Source organism: Corylus avellana, chromosome ca9, assembly GCF_901000735.1.
Source record: "Corylus avellana chromosome ca9, CavTom2PMs-1.0".
Taxonomy (NCBI): Eukaryota; Viridiplantae; Streptophyta; class Magnoliopsida; order Fagales; family Betulaceae; genus Corylus; species Corylus avellana.
In genome coordinates this window covers 20032476-20043447 of record NC_081549.1, presented here as the reverse complement: position 1 = coordinate 20043447, position 10972 = coordinate 20032476, and the positions used below count along the sequence as shown (strand labels likewise).

Here is a 10972-nt window from a genome sequence, read left to right as displayed (position 1 = left end):
CAATTGAAAGGGACCCAGATCCCGATGATGGAGTATGGATTCAATTATTTGGTTCTTTTTATGTGATCAATAAACTCACTCTCAGACAAACATTTTGCCGCCTATAGTAACATTCCCTCACAAAATTATAATCCCACCAAAATTGGATTGCTTGGCTTTTATCGAATAATAGAAATATTCTGTACAATTTTGTGACAAAGAACTTCAATCTAAACAACCTAACCTTGGGTTACTTTTGCAAAGGGAAATGGAAAAGGAAGAAGCCAAAGTAAAAGTCTCAAATACAGCATCTCTGCCTTCAGGCTTAGCCACCAAGTAAATACGTACAGACATTCTATTTTAGGAAAGCTCTTCGTGACTTCCTATGCATAAAAAATTGAAAAACAAGATGCATGGCTTTTGCTTTCCAGCAAGCGAGATGAATGGATAGTGGAGAAGGGTGGTTATGGGCCTTCTGAGATCTCACATTCCATTTTAGGACCATCGTTTTTCTTTCTCTTCATAAAGTACACATACTTTCAATCGGCTTTTGTGCTTTTCAAAAAAGAACCGCCTTCTTCTATCTCTCAGTGCATGCTCTCTCTCTCTCTCTCTGAAGGTATCTGCTTAATTTCTCACGATTTTGATTGCTGTCTGCTTTGCACTTTTTGGAAGCAAAAGAACAAAGGAAGGAAAACTTGTATTTGATTTGTAATGCTGGGTTGGAATAACAAGGTGGTTTTTGGGTTTTATATTTGCCTTTTGGGTTTCTTCTACGAAGGAATGGTGGTATTTCTGAGTTCATAGGTCATTCTTTGAGAAGCTAAATTCTTCCACATATTTTTCCCTTTCCTAAACTCTGTTTTTATCCGAATAATGTTATACGTAATACTTATATTTTCGTTTTATTTTCAGATGTAATATGATATTTAAAATCATTATTAAATCAAAATTTAATAATAATTTACCACAAATTTAAATATAATTTTAAAAGTCACAATCACTTCTTATGATAAGAAGCATATGCATTATCCAAAAACCAATATAAATACTTTCTTTATTTCAAAGACCCTAAGTAAAGTAGTGCATATCCAATTAATTGTTTATAATATTTAATTATTTTTCAATGCTAGATGATTATTTTGAAGTTATTTTTTTTCATAGTAATTAATTTACTTCCCCAATAAAGATAAAATTATTTTCAAATTTACTGCAGTCACTACCGTATGAGGTGTGTTGACCCAAAAAGAGCAAAAAAAAGAAAAAAAAAGAAAAAAAAAAGTGGGTATTGAGGCATCAGAGAAGAGAGAGAGAGAGAGTGAGAGTGAGAGTGAGAGTTTGAGACAAAAAAAGAAAGAGAGAGAGAGAGAGAAAGAGAGAAAGAGACATTTTGCTTAACATGGAGGGTTCAGTCTACGAGGTTCGCCCATTTCCTCACCTTCCGCCTGCTCTTCTGTCTGCCGAGCCAAAGATGCATTCAAAGAAACGGTAAGACGTCACTCACTCTCTCTCTTTCTCTCTCTCTCTCTCTCTCTCTTTCTCAATGAAGGTTTTGCTTGACTCTTTGCGCTCAAAGGCAATCTGGTTGGACTGCTTGAGATTAAAGTACTTAACTTTCTTTTGCATCCTCTTTACTCATCTCTAAAACACTCTTCTTTGCAACTCGCTTTCCTCTTCTATTCCAGAATTTTTTTTTTTTTCCTTAAAGTTCTCTTCCTTTTCTTTGGTTTGCTGTTTACTTGGGGTCAGAATAGGGGATAATGGTGGACATGACAGTTCATTCTTTCTCTGAGGTCACCTCACCGGACTTCTCATAGTATATCAATCAGTCCCATTTTTCCGACGACAGTTACTATATGATTGCTGAGTGCTTTTATTGATTTTTTTTTTCTTCTATTTTTGTTTTCCCTGAGCATTTTTCTATTTTTGTCTTTGTGTTTAGGTGCTCTAATATTCTAGCCACGTTTTGAGTTGATGAGAAGAAAGCTTAATTACTGAAAAAAAGGTACGTTAATCATGCATATTAGTTTTAATATTAGAAAGAAAAGTATTTTTCAATGGATAAAAAGTGGTATTATGGTTGTGATATGACAGATTGTGGTTGGATCATGGTTGCTTGGGTTTTTGTGACTTTGTTCATTTTCTATTATTGATTAATTCAGGTTTTCATTTTGATAATTTTTTTTTTTCCTTTATAGAGTTTTAAATTATATCTATGGGAGCAAATATTTAATATGTTGAATTTATAAGGATTAAAATTTATGAATTTTTAAATTTATTTGATATAAGGGTTTATGGTGTTTATTAAAAAAATATGGTTCAAAATGATCTTATAAATACTTCTCATTTTTAATAGCCAATGAGTTAATTAATTGAGTGAAGAAAAGAAAATTTATTATATGATAATCTTTTAAAAACTTTTTAAATAAATTATATATAATAAGAAAAAACCACCGGGTATAAGCTAGTATATATAAAAGGAGAGTTTCTAAGATGAAAGCATATCATTACGACAAGTGGCGATGAATTATTGAGACAAGTACTGTCTCTCTTTAGTAACATGGTAATGGGTTTAAGTTGGTTGTTATTGTGAAACGTTGTGCTTCTATTTATTTTCTCAACAATCTCTTAACACTCTAAACAATAAATAAATGTTTCTTTAGGTTGTTAAAGTTATATGGTTTATAGTTGTAGAGAGAGTTTTTATAGAAACCAAAGGGCTCAGAGGCTCAAACTTAACTTTCAACTATAAGACAGAGTTCAGAAGCATTGTAGTGGGTTTATCTCAATTTTGAATTTTTTTTTTTTTTTGGAAGCCTTTTTTCTTGAAATTGGGGTCTGATTATTTATTTCCTCCTGAGATTGATATATTTGTATATGAGATCTATTCTTAGCTTGCTGTTTTATTATTATTTGTCTTTGAAACATGTTTATAGCTGGGATTATCTATCTGAAAATATTTGAACTTATATATATATAGAATCAATATATTAACTTATTGGTCTTTCTTATTTCTCACACATACACTGCAAACTCAAAATGTCCCACAGGTAACAAATACTTACGAATATAACCTAGTAGACCAAAAGAGCTTAGAAGCAACTACAACAAGATTTGGATTGCGGAGTAGCAAGATAATTAAGGAGAAGAGGAGATATTATCCTATCGGCCGGTAAGCTTTTTTATTTTTATTTTTATTTTTTTAAGACTAAGCCCCTATTTCATTTTTATACTAAACGTTCATGGGTAAATGTGCGTTAAAAATTTTCTCAACCGCTTTAAAAAACTGGCAACAACAAGCTGCGTTTAGAATTCTCTCAACCGCCTAAAAAAATTGGCAACAACAAAAAATTGTCACTAAACGCTATTTTGGAATTTTATGTGTTTGACATTTCTTCTAGAAATCTGTTTTGTGCTGAGTTTATTAGGTTTGTAGATAATGTATTTCTATCCGATTCTGTATTTTGTATTCTTGCATTATGTTAGTCACTTCGTTGTTAGAATACTTCTTATTACTTTCACTCTTTTACACACTTTTATTCAAACATCTCTCAAAATACATGAAAATAATATTAGACGCAAGAATAGAAGGCCAAAGCCATTTGACAACAAACTCCACGTCTACTATTATATATGTGCAGCGCCCAAATTAAGCAACATGTTTACATGTAAATTCCACACAAAAATGAAGACGATAAAATGTATGTGATGAAGTAGAGAAGCGTAAGAGAATTGAAGTGTCAAGATTACTCAAATTCCTGAGATAGAAAGGGGACTTCCAAAAAAGTTAATGCATAAAACTAACAAACGTACGAAAATAAAACAAAGAAAAATATGAAAATATTCTTTTTTTTTTAATTAAAAAAAAAACAAAGGAAAATATGAAAATATTCTTTAAAAAAAAAAAAAAAAACCACAGGAGGATCGGACCTTTTAGACAGTTTAATCACTTTTTTTTTCCTCTTTTACACACCAACTTTAGGATATATAGCAACCATTGTGGGATTTTCCACCGTCTCACAAGGTGGGTATTATCCATAACACACTCCAGTAAGTATGAAAATAGTTCAATATTTTTTATTTTTTATTTTTTGTGTAACGCACATTGTTGATTAGCAGTAGGGTTATTTTCTAAATGAATATCAAATTTTCTAACGGTTTATGCTAAATTTGGTCCAACAATTTCATAAATTCTTTCTAATTTTCTATTAATGCTTTGATAATCAGAAATTCTATTTTCTTTTTTCTTGCTATTCTTTTTTTTCCCATTATACTTTTTTTCATTTTAAACTATACCTATGGGAACAAAATTTTTAATATGTTTTAATTTATATGGATCAAACTAAAATTAAGGTTCTTAATTATGATGGTAAAATTTTTTATGATTTTATGCATTCATGTAATGTTGTGTGTGATTGTATCACTATATTCAATAATGTACGGTATATAACCTTTAATATAGATTTTTATTAAAAGAGACATTATAGAATTTTTTTTACGCGTCTTCTCTAAACCTATAATGAAAGAAACTTAAAAATGTAAAAAACTACCTTTGTATGCATCCTACATTTTCCTCTCCCTGCAATCTTCTTTTCAAGCACATACATTCTCTATTTCTTACTAACTTGAATCTTTTTTTTTCAAGCACGGAGATATAGATGGAGAGGGTGACAAGAAGATCAGTTTCTTTGTTCGTATGGAGTGTGATTGTTGTATCCGCAGGTATGTTTCTCTCACTAATTCATCTCACATGCATTTGATTTTCAAGTCACTTAAATTATACCATTTTCCTCCTCACCCCCCACAATCTACGTACACTGCGTTGATTACAGCTTTTCGCCCTTCAAAGAGTACTACTGTGTCAGCGGCAGTGTCGACAACCATCACCATAGCAAGTAGGAATGTGGATGATGGGGGCAACACCTCCAATATTGCCGTAGAAGAAGGTACGTACGCCCTATAATTATTTACTTCACTTTTTTGATTTTTTGTTTTTTTTAGCAAATTTATTGGCCAAAGATTAATATAACTGAAAGGTTGAATAAACATGTCTCGTTATTTAAAAGAATTTGTTTCTTTGCAGTTGACGAAATGATGTACATCAAGTCTTCCTTCCAATATTCCAAAGAAATTCTGAAGACCTGGATACCCAAATCCGATCCATGTGATTTTGCATGGGTTGCTTGTTTAGGCGGTTCAGTGAGTAGCATGTTAGTACCGGTCCATCGTACCTGTTTTTGTGGGGAAATGACTTCTTTTTTATTAACAGCTGAGTTGTGATTGTGGTGCAGAAGCATAATAGATCAAAACTTGGCTGGAACTCTCTCACCACACTTGGACAACTTAACAAATCTAGAATTTTTGTTAGTACATTTCTTTTTGAAAACCTTTATTTGGATTTGTTAATATTCTATTCTGTAAGCCTCTTCAGGAGAACTAGAGAGACAATGAAAGACTAATAATATTTTGTTTTGCAGGATCCTCAGAAATGTTGGTATATCCGGATCAATTCCCTCTGGGATCTGGAGGCTCCAGAAACTTGTGATGCTTGATCTTTCACATAATTTTCTTGTTGGTCAAGTCCCCAGTAATCTGTCATACTTGCCAAACCTTCGGTCTCTGTAAGTAATATATATATATATATATGTGTGTGTGTGTTCTTTTTGCTGTGCTTTTCTCCTTTTATGCATGATTCACTAGCATATAATTAATCCACGTCATTCGCGGGTATATTTTTTAATTATGATTTAAATTCAAATATTTTTTCAATGAAACATCTTGAGAAATTAATATATATATATATATATATATATATATATGAATAATAATATTGGAAAAAAAAATGGAAAAGAGATGATGGTGCATGTAAGATGAAAATAGCAATCAATTAATTAGATTTTTTAAAACAACGTACATTTAGACTTTCAAGTTACAACTTTAGCTGCTTAGAAAAAAAAAAAAAAAAAAAGTTACAACTTTAGCAATTTAAATATAAACAAAATATTGAACATCAAATTTATCTGTAAAAATGACATTACTAGTAATAACCGCGGTAAATTTATACACCGGCATATTACTAAACATAGTAACACAAAATTACACAAAACATTGCATGAATGTATAAATCAAAAAAAAAAAAAAAATCCTATCATAATACACTTAATTTTTTTTTTTAATCCATAAAAATTAAAACATGTTAAAATATTTGTTCACATATGTGTAATTTATAATGAAAAAAGTATAAAGAAAAAAAATAGCTAGAGGAAAATTTGAATTGTCATTATTAAGACATTAATAATATTTGTGTGATACCTATTGTATTTAAATACAAAATAACAATTTTTTTCTCTTCTTATGAATACAAAATAAAACAAAATCTTTCGCTCAATATTTAATGCAATCAAATAAATTATTTCATGTTATGTTCAATACTTAATTTTCTAGACAACAATTCACATGTTGCAATTCTAGGCTATTCTAAGAGGGATTATGTATATATATATATATATATATATATATATATATATATGATTTCTCTCAATGAAAACATAATTTGTTTATTGTTCTTAATGCCAAATAACAAAAACTATTTATCTTTATAGTTTAATATAGTCATCCACAATCTGACCTACTAAGCATCTATATATCTATTTTTACGTCATCTTTCTTGCGATATCTTTGTAGGTCAAAACCTTTGTTTAATATATGCCATATCATTTGGCTAAAAAGAATTGATACCTGTTATACAAACAAGATTAAAACTAACTGCTTCTTCAGTACTTTGAATTTTATTTCTGAATATTGATAAAGTTTTTTCTTATTTTTCTAGGAATTTGTCCAATAATAATTTAACTGGTCCCATACCCAAAATTCGTCGGAGTCCAAGTCCGAGAACACACATGTAAGCCTCACTTGATCATTCCTTTTCTTCGTTTAAGTTTTTGTTCAATATTTATTTATTTATTTCATTTTTGATGCAGTGTTCCTACAGGCCCACCAAGTAACCAAGGTTTTGCATGTTCCCAGTTTCTTTTACTCATTGGCTTAATGTTTAATTTTAAATGTACTTTATTTTTCTTTTATAATTTCTTACGATTAACTGACCCTCTTGTTCTTTATGCATATAAAGTCTCTCCACCTTCCGGAGACAACAATGTAAAAACTGCACATGCGGCTGTAATAGCTGTTGTTTGTCTTGCGATACTTTGTGTTATTACTTTGTCAGCCCCTTACCTTCGGAATATGCAAGGGCACAACCAGGAACCTTCCATAGATCTCGGAGGTTAGAAAATCTTATATATGACTTAATTCCTACTAACATATATACAATTCATATTAACATGTATACTTTGAATTTCAAATAATTCTGTAGAAATGCAAGATCTTGGAGACGTCAATCAGTTCACCCTTGGTGAACTTGAGGTTGCCACAAATAATTTTGGCATGGGAAACCTCGTAGCCAATGGTTATTATGCGGCAGTCTTTAGAGGTCTCCTGGAAGATGGAACAGTTGTGGCCATAAAAAGATTAAATGACATAAATAATATCCGGGGCATGGATGCATTTCAGAGGGAAGTGAAGCTTATCTATCATGCCAAGCACCGGCACATTCTTCCATTACTTGGAATTTGTGCCACAACAATCGAAAGATTTGTTATATACCCCTACATGTCTAATGGGAGTCTTGCTTCACGTTTGGCAGGTAAATAGAGTTGACTATATATATGTTTTGAGTCTTCAAAAATAGTATACTAATTTATCTTTTTATCTGTAATCTCCCTTGCAGCAAGGCCGGCTTTGGATTGGGGAAGGAGAAAAAGAATTGCCTTGGGAGCTGCAGAAGGCTTATACTATTTACACGAGGTGTGTAACCCCAGGATTATTCACCGTGATATCAAGCCAGACAATATCCTGCTTGACGATGAATTGGAGGCTGTTGTGGCTGATTTTGGTTTGATAAAGCCGCTGACTCATGAGGAGTCACATCCCTCCACGTCGTCTGTTAGAGGAACACCGGGTTACATTGCCCCAGAGTATTTCAGCTCAAGTAAGGCAACAGAGAAAGGCGATGTTTATGCATTCGGCATTGTCTTGCTGGAGCTTATATGCGGGACAAGATTCTGGGAATTTAGCAATCAGCCAATCAAACCAAGAGACAGACAAAGCACAGTTGAGATGGTGAGTTTAGTTGAGTCGTGCTTAATATTGTTTCAAAATTCGCATGTTTTTAGTGGCATGTAATTTGCTTCAATTGCGGCTAAAATTGCAGGTCAAAACATGTTTGCAAGAGAAAAATTTTGGTGAATTGCTAGACCCTGACTTGAAGCCAACATGTGATCAGCAAGAGCTTGAGAAAATTGCTGACCTCGCTCTTTCATGTATAGAAAAGCTACCAACAAGTAGACCAAAGATGGTAAACATAGTGGAGGTGTTAATTGAAATGATACATTAATAACTGGTATAACTTGTTTCTTTTGTTGTAATTTCTTGTTGTTGGTTCATTTTAAAAGGAATCAATCTCAAGTCTGAAATACAGACTTTTTTCAATTTTAGTGCGTAGATATATATATATTCCTCTACTTCTTTTTATAAACTCTCTTTATTATTAATTGTTGTTTTAAATTTTCTTTTGAGTACATGTTGGAGAGGTTTGACAAAAAATCATCTATTTGATTGACGAGTTATTATTTAAGACTAGGAAAAAATAGCAAAATCGAGTGCATGACTTTATTTGGTCAAGTTATGTATCAATATATGATTTTTATTGTTGGGACAAAGGCCCACTTTACCGCGGGCCCACTAGCCCTAGGCCCATCATGCGGTCTACCGGCCGCCCCCAAGTCCGCAACCATCGAACCCTCATCCCTCAAAAATAATAACCATTGAGTCTACGACCTTTGGGATTGCTACCTTCATAGGAACGACCCTTAGAGCACGCAATCATTATAGTCTACAACCCCTGAGATCGCGATCCCAAGGCTTGCGACCTTTCGAACATACAACCCCTGAAATGCTAAACCCTAGAAGCCACAACCCCACGACTATGATTTCCAAAGTCAACGACCCCTGGGTCATTGAGAGAGCACGAGTCCCTAGTTGAGTGAAGGAATCATCGGTGGCTTGCGGCTGGCTTTAAGTGACCTGTGGGCCTCGAAAAGTCTGCTATTTGTACGTAAAGTCCATAACTCCAGTTAAAGTAAACGTCAAATCAGGGAAGATAGCCGTCACATCGGACTCTCCTTCCCTCGCCGACAAACGTGGGAACCATGCCTGTTAGTATGGACTAGGGGGCCTAACTCTGCAAAATCACACATGTATCATACCAAGGAAGCACGTGTCATATCCCCAAGTGGTTTAGGTATCTCGGATCCTGAGGACAATGAATAGTGGCAAATTACGAGGAACAATATGACGGTTGCGATCCCCTTTAGGCATTATGGTTCTTTTATGAAATTCCTTAGCTCTCTTCTCTTCTCTCGTTTTCTCTTGCCTCTCTTTCTGTTGAAATTCCATTATATTATGTAATGCTAAGATGGCTTCAACGGCTTGATAGCATTCCTTTCTTACAAATGTCGAGGTTATTGACTTAAGTATCAGAGCTGTCCCTCGCCGACCTGCTCTGGCAAGCTTTTTCACCTTTTCGTAGTTTTGTAGATGTCCCTGTCTCGTGGTTGGAAATTGTCCCAAAATCTATATTTGAAATCCATTAGAAAGAAGAGAAGGGGCAATGTACGAGAAATCAAATTATACATAAACAATAAAAGCCTCAAATGCTCAAAAAATGCTAAGAGGTTTTCGAAAATGGTTAAAGTCGTCGAATAGGAGGATTACTATGATAATAAGCACAAGAATGCAAAGAAAGATTTCTGGCCTCTTGTAGCAATTTTTCACCCTTAAAGTAGTTGCTAAAATTTCAATGTAGCGATTGTGTACTTCTAATAGAAGAAAACCTACCCCTTCAACGAAGTTTAGTAATGTACAAATTCCAATTTGATTTGATGAACTGTTAATTTTGATGGTTGACACTATTAATTGAGAACAAATTGCACAAATTGAGAGGCCATAAAAATTGGAATATGATATCTCCATTTCAAGGTAAAAATTAGATTTCAAAGCATCTAATAGTATTTATGTTGTTTACCTTGCCTGTTATTTAAATTTTTAAATGATGTGGTACTATGTACATTGTTAAATCTAAAAGAAATTTCGATCGAGTGTGGATTAAGTAGGAGAGAAACAAGGTCAAAACTTGCAACTGTTGAGCGAGAGCCCTTCCACATGGGACTCTTTATTCAATCTTTTTAGCTTAGAACAAAGCTTTTCCATAGGGATTGCATGCCCATTTTAGGGATTAATCACTTCACGGGAGAGAACACGAGGGATGATTAGGCTTCTTTAGCAGCTCTTAACCTAAGGCGCCATAAATTGTTTAGTATTTAATAATTTCTACATGTCTACTATGTTTAATATTTGACAATTTGTATATAAAACAAATTATGTTAGTAAAAAAAATGGTTAGACTTACAATTGGTCTACAAATCTTGCATGACAATTGACACATGTTGAAGCCGTCAATAATATAATAGCACTCAGGATATTACATATTTGACAACAAAATATATATTTATAACTCACTTGCAATGGCCAAACAATAGCACTCAGGATATTACGGATTATAGTGGAAAGATGATGAATGAATATAGAAATTATATTGATAAACGGGTTGTTTGAGAAACCCACTCTCCAGATTAAAGGAACAAAAACACTCTCAAGTCGTTTTTCATACCTTTAATAAATTGGACTGCTTATATTTATAGAACTCACACTCAATTACACAATTCTAAATCCTAAACCCCATTATATAAAAGGCCCACATTACAATTAAAAGCCCACTACAATTATACCCCTTACATTACCCCTTACATTGCCTGGGCTTGTTCGAGCATTTGGTCCAATCAAGCCCAGGCAAAAAATCCAATCAAAGCAAGATTTT

The 10972-nt window shown here is 33.1% G+C and overlaps 1 long non-coding RNA gene across 1 annotated transcript; it reads left to right on the top strand.

The window, feature by feature from the left end:
- Nucleotides 1–4507: 4507 nt before the first annotated feature.
- On the top strand, nucleotides 4508–5197 carry LOC132191274 (uncharacterized). The gene is made up of 3 exons (XR_009441251.1): nucleotides 4508–4701; nucleotides 4812–4925; nucleotides 5063–5197. It is a non-coding gene; the product is annotated as an uncharacterized LOC132191274 (long non-coding RNA).
- The last annotated feature ends 5775 nt before the right edge of the window (nucleotides 5198–10972 follow it).